Here is a 16052-nt window from a genome sequence, read left to right as displayed (position 1 = left end):
TCCAAAAGTTTCCAGTGCTTTTTTCCAGTTTTTTAATGGGGCGGTAACTAACTGGCCCAGAGTTTGATTACCGACTCCTCTCAATGTGGCACAAAATAAGACGCAGTATTTGCAATATGCACCGTCGTCTATTGCTGAATACGCTAGCCATTGGTGTTTTTGGAGCCAAGAACGTTGAAACTTCAAACTTCTAGGGCCCGATGCAGGGAAACTGTAGCCATCAGGGGGACTCCGTCAGCTGGATTGAACAAACAATCGAATATCATAGGAACTGAGATCATTTTTCAAAGAGCAAACTGGCAAAGACGAGCTTCCTGGTACCTCCAAATCACATTCCACTTCTGTAGGAGTCAGTGCTAATCCCGTTTGGTTCTTACCTGTGACATTTTCAGCAATATTTGTCTGAGTTTGAAGCTCAGTACGACTAAATTCGCCACGCCCTAGTGAATATTATGCACTTAGTACAAATCCGAATTTATGCTATACTAGCAACCCGCCCGGCTTCGCACGTGTATAAAATATATACCCTATGTCACTCACTGAAAAAATGATTAAAATCGATCCAGTAGTTTTGGCTTATTCATTACTGCCCGTGGCCCGCACGCGTTAAATTTGGAGTAAAACAATTCCCCTTTCTTTATAGCATGAAGATTTCCTGCTATCTTTGGGATATCTAAATTCATACCCTACATTTTTGCATATTAACTTTTTGCATTTTTACATATGTATGTATTTATTTTATTTTTACAACAATTACTATATTACAGAATGTCTTTATATACAACGTTCATAGCCTTCTTGTCATTAGACAATACAAACATGTTTTCTCTAGAGGTTACTCTTGAAAGAGCGACATACAGTTGGCCATGTGAAAAACAGTCAACACTGAAATCTAAGCCTGCAACGTTGAAGGTTTGACCCTGAGATTTATTAATGGTCATTGCAAAAGATGTCTTTACCGGAAATTGTAAGCGTTTAAATTGGAATGGTAGATCCGATGGTATCAGAGGGATTCGATGAATCAATACATCTTCTCCGGTACCACATCCTGTGAGTATTGTGCACTCTATTATGAAAGTTGTCAGTGATTTTACCAGCAAATGCGTGCCATTGCAAAGTTTAGGTGGACTTAGGTTTCTTAATAAAATAACAGGACAACCTATTTTCAGCTCCATTTTGTGAGGAGGGAGTCCAGACGGGTTCAAAGAATTTAGAAATTCTGTAGGAAATTGAACAGCTTCTTCCAAATCGAGAACAGTATCGACCGAGTAGTATATTTTCGTCGGCGTATCTATCTTTGAAATAATCAAGTTATTTACTTTATCTACTTGTTCGTTAGTTGGTGACAGAATAGCTCTTTCTTTAAACCAAGATATTGTCTTATAACTTATGTTATCAATGTCAGGATAGACATTGTTGACTAACTCTTGGATTTTGTCTATCAAAACACAAAGGTTTTCTAGGTTAATCCTACCCTCACTTTGTGTTAATTCTCCATTGCCAACTTTTAGCAGCATCTCTGGAAATAGCCTGTTCTCACGTGAAGATGACGAAACCCTCATATTAGTTTTAAGATCTAATTTATTGACATGCGACCAAAGGTGGGATCTCTTTAGCGAAGCATTTATTTCGTCAGCACGTGTTCCTCGAGTCACAACTGGTAGGATTTGACGGAAATCTCTTTCCAAAAGAGTAGCGGCAATGCCGGATGACGCAACAGCTAACGCAATTTTTCCGGTAGATCTCAATTACTAATTACTGATGTAATATCTTGAAAAATATTGTTTTTAATTATATGCTGTAAAGAGCCATATACATAGATCTATATGAAAACAACAATGTATTTAAGGCATTTAATTGGATAAAGATTAATGTTGTACCTATTTGTTGAAATCGTTTCGAAAATAAGCTATTAGTTGTCGTAAAAAATAAATGACAAAAAATGTTATTGTATGGAATTGATAGCAAACTAAACGCGCTCCGAATCAATAAAAACTATTCAAAAACTGTATTTTAATTATGTGCGATTTACTAATATAGAACGTGAAAATAGCGCTTTATTTCGCTGTAAAATTGTATGTACATATAATTACATGGAATTCAGTACATACATAGATACATATGTACATACGTCCGAAATGAAATAATGCGAGCGATTCGTAAATACATACATACATACGTCACCATACGATGTAATTCAACATTAATGAGGTGTGGTGAGATTATCGCTTAACGCCTGTTGCTTCATTCGGTTGACAGCGAACAAACACACAAACAGCTATTTTTGGAAAATTAGCTGCTTTTGTTTATAGGACTTGTACAAACTATTTATTAATAATGCAAATTCTTTAAAAATATTCAGCTTACCATAGTGTATGCCTCACCAGTTTTCTTTGGTCAATGAATAAAATGAAGCAAGGAATTGTCAAACATTCTTCTAACCTGATAGAATACGCGTAATACTGCATCTACATAGACACCAGCACTTCACGCCGTTGGTTTGAACCCGCAAACCAATTAGATTACGTATTTCAGTGTCACATGAAGTTTATTTTTTTATTAATAAATAAATAATGAATTTAAACTTAATTAATTCTAAAATCTGTTCAAATATTTATTTCCTTTTGTTTTGGTGTAGAAATACTAAAGCTGATACTAAGTATTGTTTTAATTTACTCCTTGAAGGTTGGACAATATTACCAGCACTAGAAAAAACTCGCTCGGAACTTGCTGATGTAGCTGGTATTCCAAGATATTTCTTGGCTTGTAGTGAAAGGATGCGATACTGCTTTTCGTGATCCTTCCACCAAACTCTCGCCTCTAAATTATGGTTAATTTGAGGCTCAGAAATATACTTTTCAAACTCACTTTGCATTTCATTTATGTTATCCCCACCAAGAAGTATATCCATAACTGTTGGAGTATCATCTGCGACCGAAGTTGACGGCATGTTCAAACAAGACTGATAAATTTCCTTTGCCGTTGTGAAGATCTTTGTTCTAAACTCCTCGGAACTTTCAAAAAGTAAGTTCTTATGTCCCGGATCTAAGAATGATGCGATGTGAGATGGGTCCGCGCAACGTGTCTCCAACGTAGTATTCAGTCCAAACCTTTGAATTAAGTCAAATGAAATTTCATTATTGAGATCCGTTACAAAACTGGTATCATTGCAGTTAACGTTGAGGTGTTTCCTCACTAACGAAAGATATTGTAATTTTGGATTCAGAACACAAAACAGTTGTTGCATTTTCTAATGGCTTCAGCAAATTTGAAACCTCCCTTAACTTAAGCCACTCGTCCTCGAAAATTTCTATTTTTTGGGCCGTACGACCATCAAAAATTTCTCGATCTGCGAGCACTGCCACCAATGAGGGTCTCAGCCTTAATAGAAGCTCGACCATATAAAATCTGAAGTTCCATCTTGTCGTGCAACTTTGTATCAGCGTCAGTACGGGTTTTTCATGTTGCTGAAGGTGTTTCTCCAGTGCTGTTGTTCTTTTTGCGGAATGATTGAAGGCACTTACTAAATTTGATGCCTTTTTTAATAAATGTCTGCAGTCTTCCATCTCCATGCCATTTTTTATGCTTAATTGCAGTGTATGTGCTGCACAAGCAACGCTGTCTATGTTGTCCAAATTCCTAACGGCGTTTGTAATATATTTTGCATTATCGTGGACTATAGCTGAAACTCTTGCGGAAATTGCCCACTCCTCTATAGAGTCCAGAATGAAGCTTCGCAAGTTTTCCGAAGTGTGGTTTGTACTCAATTCTTCTGTTTTCAGGTTCATTGAATGAAGGGCCCAGTCGGAATCAAAATAATGCGCTGCAAAGAAATTTGTTAGCAAAAAAGTACTTGTGTAATACAATTTTTTATTTTTATGTAATGGTAAATAAAGGCGATATTTCGGCTGTGTAAGAAACGAAACTTTTTTCGCTTTAACTATTACAAAATATCGCCCGAAAACTGGTCGCAATCAAACTAAAAATATATTTTATGTAAACAACTTACGTGTTATTGTGACATAGGAATCCAATGCCCTTGAAGTCCAACCATCTGTAGTCAGAGCTATATAATAATTCATTAGAGTACAAAGCCTCAATTCGTTTTCGAATAGTTTTCCGACAAGGAACTTTGTACTGTACCCTGGCTCTAAAACACTCATTAACGATCTAAATCCTTCATTTTCAACAAAGGATATCGGCAGCCTATCCATTGTTAACATTTTCGTTAACACCTGGGTAATTAGTTCTGGGCGGTATTGGGTAATACTTGTGGAACTGCTGGTTGAAGTACTAACCCGTGACTGCCGCTTCCGGTTTGGAGGCAAAATTTCTTCTGAATCATCTGTAGCACGGCTGCTCGAAGGTTCCGGTTGATTATCAACTCCATAACTGCGTTTATGCTTAAAGTTATAATGGTTCCATAAACAAGTGGTGGATCCCATACGTTTCAGCATATCACCACAATAATTGCAGGAGGCCTCACCGGTATTTTCCACGATTGTAAAATGTTGCCAAACTTTGCTTCTGGGCATTATTATTATTTTTTTTATTTGTCTTGATTGATGAATAGATTGGCTGAATGTTCATGCTTGAGGTTCTTGATTGTTAATGAGTGATCTAAGCGCGGGATTTAAAGAAATACATACAAAGGAAATATGTATACATAAGCGATCGAAATTCCCCCAACTAAACTCAACCAAAGAAAAGTTTGCCTGAAATGTCCATCTTTATATTTCTCATCTCCAGTTACCTAAGTGGATGCATTGTCGTAGGACTGTCTGCACTCGTTTATCGGGCTTAGGTCAGTCAGTAGCAGGTAGAATATATGAGTATATGTATGTGCATATAATAGTACTGCGAAAAGCAAAAAACCTAAATGAAAATAATTTCACGCCTCAAGTAAGAGTAGTCCGCTAATCTAAGTAAATATTTACCAAAATATGAAACAAAAACAAAGCGCCGACACAATAAAAAGTAGGTAGTATTTTTATTTAATATAAGCCTTTGCGTGGTTTTTGAATTTGCATACATAGGTACATGCACTTGTACAGAAACCGATTAGGGGGCGTCCATAAATTACGTGAGGTGTTTTTTTTAATTTTCTATACCTCCCTCCCCCCCTGGTGAGATGTCGTGAGATTTTATTTAACCCCCTCCCCCATCCCCCAATCTCACGTGAGATTTTTCAAAATGTGGGTTTCTTATGTAAACTCGTTAGATTGTTATTGTAAAAAGAGAAAAAAAAAAAATTTAAAATATAAGTGTAATAAAAATTTAACAATAGAAGACTTAAATCTTAGCTACTGCGATTAAAAAAAGAATATCTACTCTAATTCAGTCCATGGAGAGTCATGCGCTGTTTCATTAGCTCGTCTTGTTACAATCCGTGAGGGTCGCACTTTGCGGAACATACGCGCTTGCTTAGCTGGTGCAATGTGAGCTGCTCGCCTGTGCTCTGCAGCTCTTGCGATAGATGCGAAGTAAATACCGCATGTACAGCAGCATCTTTTCTCTAAATTATCACGAATACTTGGGCAATAGAGATCATAAGGCGTGCTGATGAAGGCATTCAGCGGTTGAATCGGTAGGCGTATTCGAAATGGAGCGAATGACTTTCCGTCATGTTCTTTAAAGTCCGAAATTGTCAAACGTCCATCAACCTGAGTGATAGGGTATGGAGGTGGCAGAAAACGGTCGTGAAGAATCATATGCAGATCACTCCGGCGTGTGCTGCAGCACTTAGGTCAAGCTCCATATGCAGCTTAGCAATCTGTTTCTTCATAGTATCTTGTGCTGGAGTGGGACGTACGTTAGATGGTGTAGTGTTCGACATAGCTTCATCCTCATCATCGCTGATCACAAGAAGCTGATTTTGAATTATGTGAAAACAGTGAAGGAAATGACCGCGCTAATATCTTGTAGTTATGATTTTAGCATATTTTATCAAGAATTTCACTGTTTCAGTTTTTTTTATGCTATTAATTGTAACAATAAACTTTATATATAAAAAAGTATTTTCTTAAAAAAATATATATTTAACCTACCTTTTGAAGGAATGCTAAAGTAGACCGAACTTTTCTCTCAGTGGATTCCCTGAGAAGCCGTTCAATCTCATGTTTAATGCGATGTATTAACTCTTCTTTCTTCGGGAATTTTTGCTTCGCAGTATTCCACAATTTTATCACATCGTCGTGGCAGTAGTAAGAGCATGAACTGAGTCGAGTAAAACATTTACAAGAATAAACAAAGAAGGTTGGAACCTGTCCGTGTGTCGCTGCCACTCAGCTCGTACGCTCTTGTTCATTAAGTCGCGCGTTCGGCTGATAGTGGCGCGAAAACAAACGACGGGCTACACTGTACCGTAAATTCAGATTAAATTGAGCTATTGGGTATAAAACAAATATGGTGGTTTGACAGCAGTAATGTATAACGTCGAAGTATGAATGAAATTATTTTCTTTCGAACGAATTAGTGAATGATCTTAATCATACTACGATTACGCTTAAGATTAAATCTGGATAATGGACCAAAATAGTATAATTATTTTTGTTTCAATCAGAAAAAAAATTGCGTGATATTTGCCGAGACCCCCCTCTCTCTAACGTAAGATTAGATGAGATTTGACTCGACCCCCTCCCCCCTTAAAAATCTCACGTAATTTATGGACGCCCCCTTAGTAGTCCGCTAATCTAAGTAAATATTTACCAAAAATATTCGAATAGTAAAGTATTCGAAAGTGATGTATTCGAATAGTAAGGTATTTGAATAGTGAGGTGGTATTCGAATAGTAAGGTATTCGAATAGCATTATTCGAATAAACGAATAAAAAATTCGAATAAATATTATTCGAATTACGAAAACCTCTCGAATAAAAGATTTTATTATTCGAATAATTTTTATTCGAATAGTCCCACCACTAATGCATACGCGTTTGTACATACTATGTAAATTAAAGTTCTAACGCGGTTGAGCGTTAAAAAAAAATAATAAAACGCTTGCTTCCAAAGTCAAACTTGAAGTGATTATTTCATTCTTACGTTAGTTCTTTTATACAAAATGTTTGCTTACTCTATCCTTAACAAATAATTGTTTATGTTTACAATAAATCTTTCACTATTGGGTGGGCTTATTTCATCATCCTCTAATTTGTGCTTATGCTAGCTTTAAAAAGTATTGTTTACTCTAACTTTTTGTATATATTTGCCGTTATGCGGCTTACCAGAGTAGGGTATTAACTTGTATACGAACAAGAAACAATAAAATAAGAACTCTGCATTGACCGTTCTCTATTGTGCATACATACTTGTATGTATAAACACGCATGCATAGAATTAGCGGGAAATCAAATTCATAGGATATATAATAAATAATCAGGGGTTCCCAACAAAGCGCAATACCCTTACGTGACAGTTGTCTAAAAATTGCATTTACACGTCGCTGGAATTAGGGATGATCTATGTTAGAAAAACATCGCTGATGACATCGATGTCATAATCAAAAGCCCAACATCGTTGTTCGATATTTATCGAAAACTAAACATCGATGTTGGATAACATCGATGATTTTTGCATAAATAATAACATAAATAAAATTAAAAAAACAAATTAAATTTTAAAGTAAACAGAAAAAAATAAAATATGGTTTAAACAAACTAAAAATGTAAGAAACGGACTTTCGGTCCGTTACACTCAAAAAAATTAAGGGCCAGCTGCCTAGGAAGGAAACACTTATAATTCTTTTACTAATTAACAAATATTTTATTATACACAAGTTACTTAGTCTAACACAACTAACTCAGAACCCGTCTCGAACTCCACTGCTGATCGTGGTGACGGTCGCTTACTTTACACCTTCATTCCCCAGCTGCGGCGCAGTCGTTGTGTAATTTGTCTGAGCCCGGCCTTGGCTTTGACTTCCCATGGGTGCATTATTAAATGCAATTGTGCAACACGTAACGTCTCCTGTTACGTTGGATTGTGAAATTGAAATATGCTGACACTGCGGTTCGTGTAGCGAGCAGCCGTGGGAGTGTCGCAACAAATGCGACTGCAGCGTGTTAACTCTTCCCCCTCTAAAGATCTGCGTCCCGCAGATCATGATTTGGAGATGCGACCTTTTTTGGTCGGTTCCGAGAACTCGGTTGCAGTATCGACATATTCAGCTTAGGAAGTTTTGCTTCAGTTATTAGCTTTCTCCAAATTAGCAAAATGAAGACCATTAGCAAAATAAGTCCTAGGGCTTCGGATGTTGCAAACCAGTTGGTTTTATCTTTCAGGTAACCCAAGAGTCGTATGTTTCCGGAGGTCATTTCGTGGACGAGATTGAAATCCACTCCCAGGCTTCTATTCGTTATGGTGGACAACACGGGTGGGAGCACCTGCACGCCTGAGCTGCTAGTACTCCAGTAGGTTTGGTTATTTATTGTAATAGTCTCGTTCTCCATCTGCAGAATATAAGAGCCAGACAAAAGTTTAGGTGTTTTACCTGACCATATGCTGCTGTTGAAATTATCCAAGAATATTGTGTCTTCCTTGAGCACCTCAACCGTTGTTTCCGTGCCAATTACGTAGCGGCAACTTGTTTGCCCACCCTTGAGTAGACGTGGTAGACATTCATCTTCGGACAATAAATCTAGGGCTTCCTGTTTGCAGACCATGGCGGTGGCGAGGTAGAGACAGCTATTTTTAATATCATATGTCAGTTGTTTATTCGTTAAGATTGTCTTGTACTTCAGCTCGATGACCATCCTTCAAAATAGAGTGTGTGATCAAGTGATTAAACCTCGTTTGAGCCACCTTTGGCATGGACAGCACGTAAAGTAGAAGAGTGCCGTTCGTGTAGATTGATGGTTCACTATATTCAATGGCTTCGACGATGTTACTGTACGGAAGGACTGCGATTTCGCGTATTAGGCTATTTATTTCCCCTTTATTCAAAATATTGCTGTTTGCTACGCCTGCTTTGGCCACTTGACATGCCCGTATTAATTCACTAACGTCATCCTTGAGAATCATCAATTTGTGCTGAACCTCCTGTGAAAACTTTGCCTGGTGGGTACGTCCCAGGACGTCGTTCGTGGCCGTTGCAATCCCGTTCACAACCTGTAATAACTCTTCAGTTTTCTTGAAAATTTCAGAGTTTACCTTATACTGTAAGTTATTGTTGTCTATTATTTCATTTTGGCTCCGCAGGACTTCATCCCAGTCTAAAGCATCAAGTGAGCCAGCAATCCACTTCCAAGCTGACCCGATCCAGTTAATTGAACGCTTTGGTCTTTTGGCTATAGGACCCTTCAGCTCTTCAAGTTGAGTTCCAATTTTTGTAACTGATAAATGATGGCATCTGTGACTGGGCAAATGTGCCCCATTCTACTATGCCATTCATAATTATCGCGAGTATAAAATGCATTTTGTGTGTTTGACTCCCTATTATATTATATTTCGTATCACAATTTAGGCGGTACAAGTCGTTCACAGCATAAGCAGTTCTATCAGATTTCTTTTATTGTTATAAATTTTGCACTCATTACTATATTATATAACTTTATTTCCATTTTTAGTCATTTGTCGTACTGATAACAAATTTGCGCACAACTGTGGTACATATTCAACGTCTTTCACTACAGCATCTATTTTTATTTCATTCGCGTATATACTCATATTTACATCACCTTTTGATTTAACTTTAATAGTTTTGTTATTCGCGACTAAAATATTTTTATTTGCAACCGGCACTTGATCAACAATCGCATTATAATTTCTGGTCATGTGAGAAGTAGCACCCGAATCAACAAACCATTCGTCTTTACGAATGTCATGCGAAAGAAGAGATGCAAAGAGGACACTCTTACTTTTTGTGGTGCTGCCATCTCGCTTGCTTTTGTTAGGACAGTTTCTCTCGACTTGGCCAATGGCCTCACTTCGCTGCGTTAGCGTTTAGTAAACCTCTATTCCTAAGGATCTAATATAGTTTAATACAAGTGGTGCCAAAAATCCGCGCTCATTGTCTATAACTAAAGCCCGTGGCTCTGTGAAGTAGTGCAGCGCAACTGTTAGTTTTATTCGCAAATAAAATATATTGAAAATAATTAAAAAAAAAACTATACAAATACGATTTTACTTACGTGGGTAAAAGGATTCGCCTACAATTCCACCTCAAAGCCAAATTCGTTGAAAACAACGTAGGTAAATACACATTTAATAAAAATAAATTTGGAAAAGAATAAACTTTTCCGGAATTAAAACCACTCAGTTCACATCGGGACAGCTGTCTGTATACAGCAGCTGATCCCGTCTAACGAACTTAGGGCAGTGCTGCCATCGATTTTTATAAGCCGATACAACAGTTTTGCCCAAATGCCCGTAAATCGCTCCCCACCACTAGGTGGCGCTGCAAAACAATCTGATGCTGACATTAACCCAAGTGTGGCTCAAAACAAGAAAAAAAAATTACTATAATTGCGAATCTGAAATTTTCTTACAAAACAAGATCTCTGAACTTAAAGCAATTTGTATGCAACTTAAGCAAGAAATGCTTCAACTTAAAGCTGAAATATATGCTATAGGTTTATCTTCGCCTATCACCCCTTGGGATAGAACCGCACCAATAGCGTAGTTCGATGCGTCTGTCGTCAGGTTGAATGGTTTGGCGAAATCTGGAAAGGCTACGACATAAGCAGATACTCGTTGTTTCAAATCATGGAAAGCTTCCTGAGCCTTCTCGTCAAGCTCAATTTTTACTTTTTTTAGAGGCGTTGGCTTTTACCTGTGCATTTACCCCTCGTGTGAGGTTGGTCAAGGGTTAAGCGACCTTGGCATAGTCCCTAATAAACTTCCTATAGTATGAGGTCATACCAAGGAAACTCTTTAAATCCTTCAGGTTTTCTGGAGGTGAAATCATTTTAATTGCTTCGACTTTTTTAGGGTCAGCGCGTACTCCTTCGGGAGTAATTATATAGCCAAGAAATTCGACTTCTTTTTCAAAAAAACATGTTTTTTCAAGATTAACTTTCAAGTTCGCTTCTAGGAGTCTTGAAAAAACCTTCTCAACATTATCCAGGAGTTCGTTTGGGTCTTTGCCAAATACGATGATGTCATCGATGTAGACATAGCAAATTTTTCTTTAACACATCGCTATCATTCGCTGGAAAATAGCGGGCGCATTTTTTAGACCAAACGGTAAACGGCGGAATTCATATTTCCCGTTCATCGTAGTAAAAGCCGTTTTAGAGATGTCCGAGTCTTTCATTGGTATTTGGTGGAATCCGGCCGTTAAGTCTATTGTCGTGTAGTAATTCGCCTGTCCAAGGCTGCAAATAGTCGCGTTTATGTCAGGAATTAGGTAAGTGTCTGCGATCGTCACTGTATTTAGTCGTTTGTAGTCGATCACCATTCGGTACTGTTTTTCCCCGTTCGCCTTTGGTTTTTCAGACACTACCCATATTGGTGAATTATAAGGACTCTTTGAAGGCCGGATGACACCTTTCTCAAGCAGCTCATTCACTTGTTTTTCAACTTCGTCCCTCATACACGCTGAGTACGGGTAGCTTTTACTGTATATTGGTTCGGAAGTTGATGTTTTTATTTCAGCACGGATGTTTGTCTCTTCAAGCTCATTGCTATTTAAAGGCTTAAAGAGCTCCGAATATTTTTTTAATAAGGTTTCGACCTTCCTATGAATTCCCAGAGGCAAATCCTTGCCTATTGTAAAATTGACATGGCAAGACGTGCGTGCCTTGAGTGGAATTTTGTAATTCTCTATTTTTAGTAAGTTATTTTTCCTATCAATTACCGCACCTAATTCTCTCAAGGTGTCGTCCCCAATGATCTCGCAGAATCTACTTAGAGTAGGTAATACAAAGAAATCCAATTCAGTGGAGTTCCCAATGCTTTCAAATAATTTTACTTGTACCTTATCTTTTATTGGCACAGTACCCCCCACAGATGCCACACTAAAAATTTTCTGCACCGGAGTCGTTTTTTTCGTGATGGCTTGTCTAATGAAGTTTTTGTTGTCACCGGTGTCTACTAAAAAATCTAAAACGCGGCCATCCGGCATCGTATATTCTAGGTATGGTACGCTAGATGGCCGGAGGACAGAAAATCCTCAGATTCTTCGTCATTGTTCGGTTCTTGATTGACATCCTGTTCTTCGCTCACCCCTTGAACTATGTGATACAGACTTTGCTGTTTGACGTCCTGCTCCTCGCCTTCCTCCTGCACTGTGTGATACAGCCTTTGCTGCTTCCGTGGGAGATTTTCAGACCTCGCACTACGTTTAGAAGGATTGGGTCGATTGATATAATTTACCTGGCGTGTCTGCACTGATAGATCAACCTCCATCCTTTCAACTGGCGGACGCGACGTGGAACTTTGGATGTCATCTCTTGAAAAAGGACGATAATTTTTTGGGTATTGTGCACGCTGCTCTTGAGCGCGCTATGTAGGTTTTGGTGGCAACTGTGGAGGTTTGTTCCTATTTGGGGAGTAAGGGGTGCTCGGTAAGTTGTTTATGGACACCACGACACGATTGCTAGCCGCGGAAGAAAGAATTAAAAAATTTCTAAAGCCGACGTTTTGGATCTCTAAGCATGCCGAGTAAGCTTCCGGCAATGTTTTAGGACGCTGTATAAGCATCATTCTCGACATTTCCCCATTCAACCCGCGTATGAATACGTCTAGCGCACGGTTGCGGTAAGTTTCAACTAAAACTCTTACTGTTTCGTCCGTGTAGGACTCGGTTTTTATCTTGTTAATAATGAGAGAGAATTGATAATTCACCTTCGCATATAATTCATCAATTCTCATTCTCTTTTGCTGAAGTTGATGCAACTGGTGCTCAAGGGTGCGAATATCTCTTTTATCTGCATAGTGCAGAGAAAGGCACTCTTTGATTTTCGACCAGTTGCTATCGAAAATGTTATACGAAATTAGTGCGGAATCAGCAGCACCCCTCACCTTTTGTCTAATGTGCTGTAAAATTGCCCGATATAGGGGCTAACCCCTCACGACCTCGAAGTCCGAAAGGATGACTTCTACCGAGTGCACCCAGGACACGTAGTGCACAGGATTCCCATTAAAAATCTGCAGCTCCTTGACACAGTCAGGGAGTCGACTGATGTTCCTTATGTCGGCTTCCGTTGTAGGGGCTTGTGCTACCATCTCTTCACTGGGTTCCGTCTGGTCATTGGCGGTTGGTGTGAACATGCTGGAGCTTATTGAGTCCAGGCGGGATACCCCTCTTTCGATAGTGTTCATTTTATCAAGCAGGGCGTTAACTGCACCCGTTAAATTTGTTACCGTGGCCCTCAAATCTTCCACCTTTAAAAGAAAAAATAAAAAGAAATGCTTAAATCAACTTACGCAAGGATACACTCTAGTTTCCTTTGCCTTTCTTGTATGTTCAGCGTATTGTGGCTCTCCTTGGCCTTACGTCCTATGATCCTTTAATTATTTGCTGAGCAGGTTTATTAAAAACCCTTTTTCACTTTTCACAATTTTTCCAATCGATTTTTTATTTATTTCTTGTTATTGTATTATTTAATATACTTTCTTTTATTTCATCCACTCCCACTTTTATCACTTCTGGGTCCCTGCTCGGCTGCCAGAAACGGACTTTCGGTCCGTTACACTCAAAAAAATTAAGGGCCAGCTGCCCAGGAAGGAAACACTTATAATTCTTTTACTAATTAACAAATATTTTATTATACACAAGTTACTTAGTCTAGTGGTGACGGTCGCTTATTTTACACCTTCATTCCCCAGCTGCGGCGCAGTCGTTGTGTAATTTGTCTGAGCCCGACCTTGGCCTTGACTTCCCATGGGTGCATTATTAAATGCAATTGTGCAACACGTAACGTCTCCTGTTACGTTGGATTGTGAAATTGAAATATGCTGACACTGCGGCTCGTGTAGCTCGATACCGCCGTGCAATGATGCCGCCTTTTATACCCTCGCGATCAGTGGTAATCACCTGTAAGTGTTGTTGCGCGAAAAAGGTCGCTTGGACTCTACCGCTAGCAACACAATTGTGTTGTTGCATGCGCATGACAAGTGGTACCGCTTGCCTGCCTACCAAGCATGTCAACCATGCGTTGCTATGCAATCGGTGGTTCACTAAAGCAGGCAAGCACCGTTGTGTTTTGGGCTACCTACCCAACACGACGCTGCTAGGGCAGGAGCAATGCATTGATCGAGCTGTTGTCATGCAGTTGATCTGCATGCTAAGCTCACGCATGTTGTGTTGCTATGCAGTCGGTGGTTAGTTGGGCCAGACAACAATTGTTGTGTTTTGGTATGGCTGCCTAACATCCTGTTGCCAAGCCAAGCGCAAGCAGTGATCACTGTTTGTTGTTATGCAGCGGGTTGTTTTGTGAGGGCAGGCGAGAGTCTTTCTATTTGCGTTGCCTGCCCGGCATGCTGTTGCTAAGGTAAGCGCAGGTAGTGATCATCATGTTTGTTGGTGTTGGGCTGCATCGACTGAGCTTAAATGTCAGCACCGGGCTGACAGAAAAAGCGGTAGGGTATGTGAGGTTTCGCAACGAAATGCTGTTGCTTTCGTAGGTTTCGGTGTCATGCCATAACTTATATATAAAAAAAAAATAAGATCAAAAAGATACACAACTAAAAGTAATATAAAACAGTAAAATCGTTCGAATTTTATTAAGAAACAGAAGATCAAATTATTACAAATTCCAATATTTTTTATCCACTGACTGAAGGAAAAGTAATTGTGATAGAGAAGAACCTTTCAATCTATTTCTTTGCTGGTAAAGAGTAGAGCCAGCTTTAGAAAACAGTCTTTCGGATAGCGTTGATGTAGCGATAGTAATCAAATATTTCACTGCTATTTTTTTAATTTCGGATAAGTGGAACCGATGACATTATTCCAAACTTGGATAGGATCTTGTTTGAGATCAGACACTGGATTTTTTAAATAGTAACTCAACTCGGAAGGCATTTCCTAATCACTTTGCGAAGGCGTGGAGTTTGGAGAGTTACAATTTTGTAATGTTCGCACCACAAATTAAGTTCTTCTGTGATCTCTGGCGAATCACCAATATCTTCTTGAATTACTTCTGTTTCCGTCGCAGTAGTGTCATATACCTACGAGTATTTCAGTTATTATAGCAAATGTTTACTAATTAAGACGCGACTACAACTTTTAATACAACATATAACTCATTTATTTTAGTTTTGATGTAGAATTAAGGCAGTATTTCAATTATTACAATATTGCACGTCAAAACTTCGTGTGTTGCTTCATCCACCGGTAACGGGTACTACTGCTCAAGTCAACTGTCATCCACAGAGATGTATTTTTAGGGTTATGGCAGCGTTGCCACATCAGGTAACAGTAGTTAGTAATTCTTTAATAGATTTGATTCCTTTAGAACAAGCTATACGATCTTGAAAATGAATACGTTTAAATCTTGGGTCTAGCAACGTAGATACAGCAAGTAAGGGTAACAGGGAATCCCTCTACACAAGCCTCAAGTCCAGCTGCTTCGATTAGTTACTCCTCACTGGCAGTAATCACCTTTTCGGTAAAAGCTTTTTTTGCCTGATACTTCTGATCAGCAAAAACCTATAAAAACCAAGAATAATAATAAGTTTTCAAAATATTGTATATCATTTATATAAGTTAAACTACCCGGTCGTGGTGGTTTATAAAAAAAAATTGTTCCGGACGAGACCGGTCTTTATTGGTTGATAATCTTTTTACAAAAGAACTTAAAAATATTTTAATTCTAATACTAAGACTAAAAGCTAAGACCGTGTGCTTGCAACGTGACCAGTACTTTGCTGAGTAGGCGTTTCCCACGGGAACGCCAATCGCTGCTCTGGTATTTCCTCAAAAGCGTTGCGCGTGTGGAGTGTTGGGTTACAATGACTTTTTGGTTGACGTGTGTGAAGTATTGCGTTAGCTCCTCCCTCCTCACTTTTCCTTCACTTTTTATTTAATTACATTGATTTTCTTAAACTTGCAAACTATATTGAATTTAAATACTTACACAATTAAATAGATCTCCATCCTGTGAGGTGACGGGC

This window comes from Anastrepha obliqua, chromosome 4 (genome assembly GCF_027943255.1).
Source record: "Anastrepha obliqua isolate idAnaObli1 chromosome 4, idAnaObli1_1.0, whole genome shotgun sequence".
Taxonomy (NCBI): domain Eukaryota; kingdom Metazoa; phylum Arthropoda; class Insecta; order Diptera; family Tephritidae; genus Anastrepha; species Anastrepha obliqua.
The sequence above is the reverse complement of the archived record's forward strand: the minus strand, read 5'-3'. Positions refer to the sequence as shown.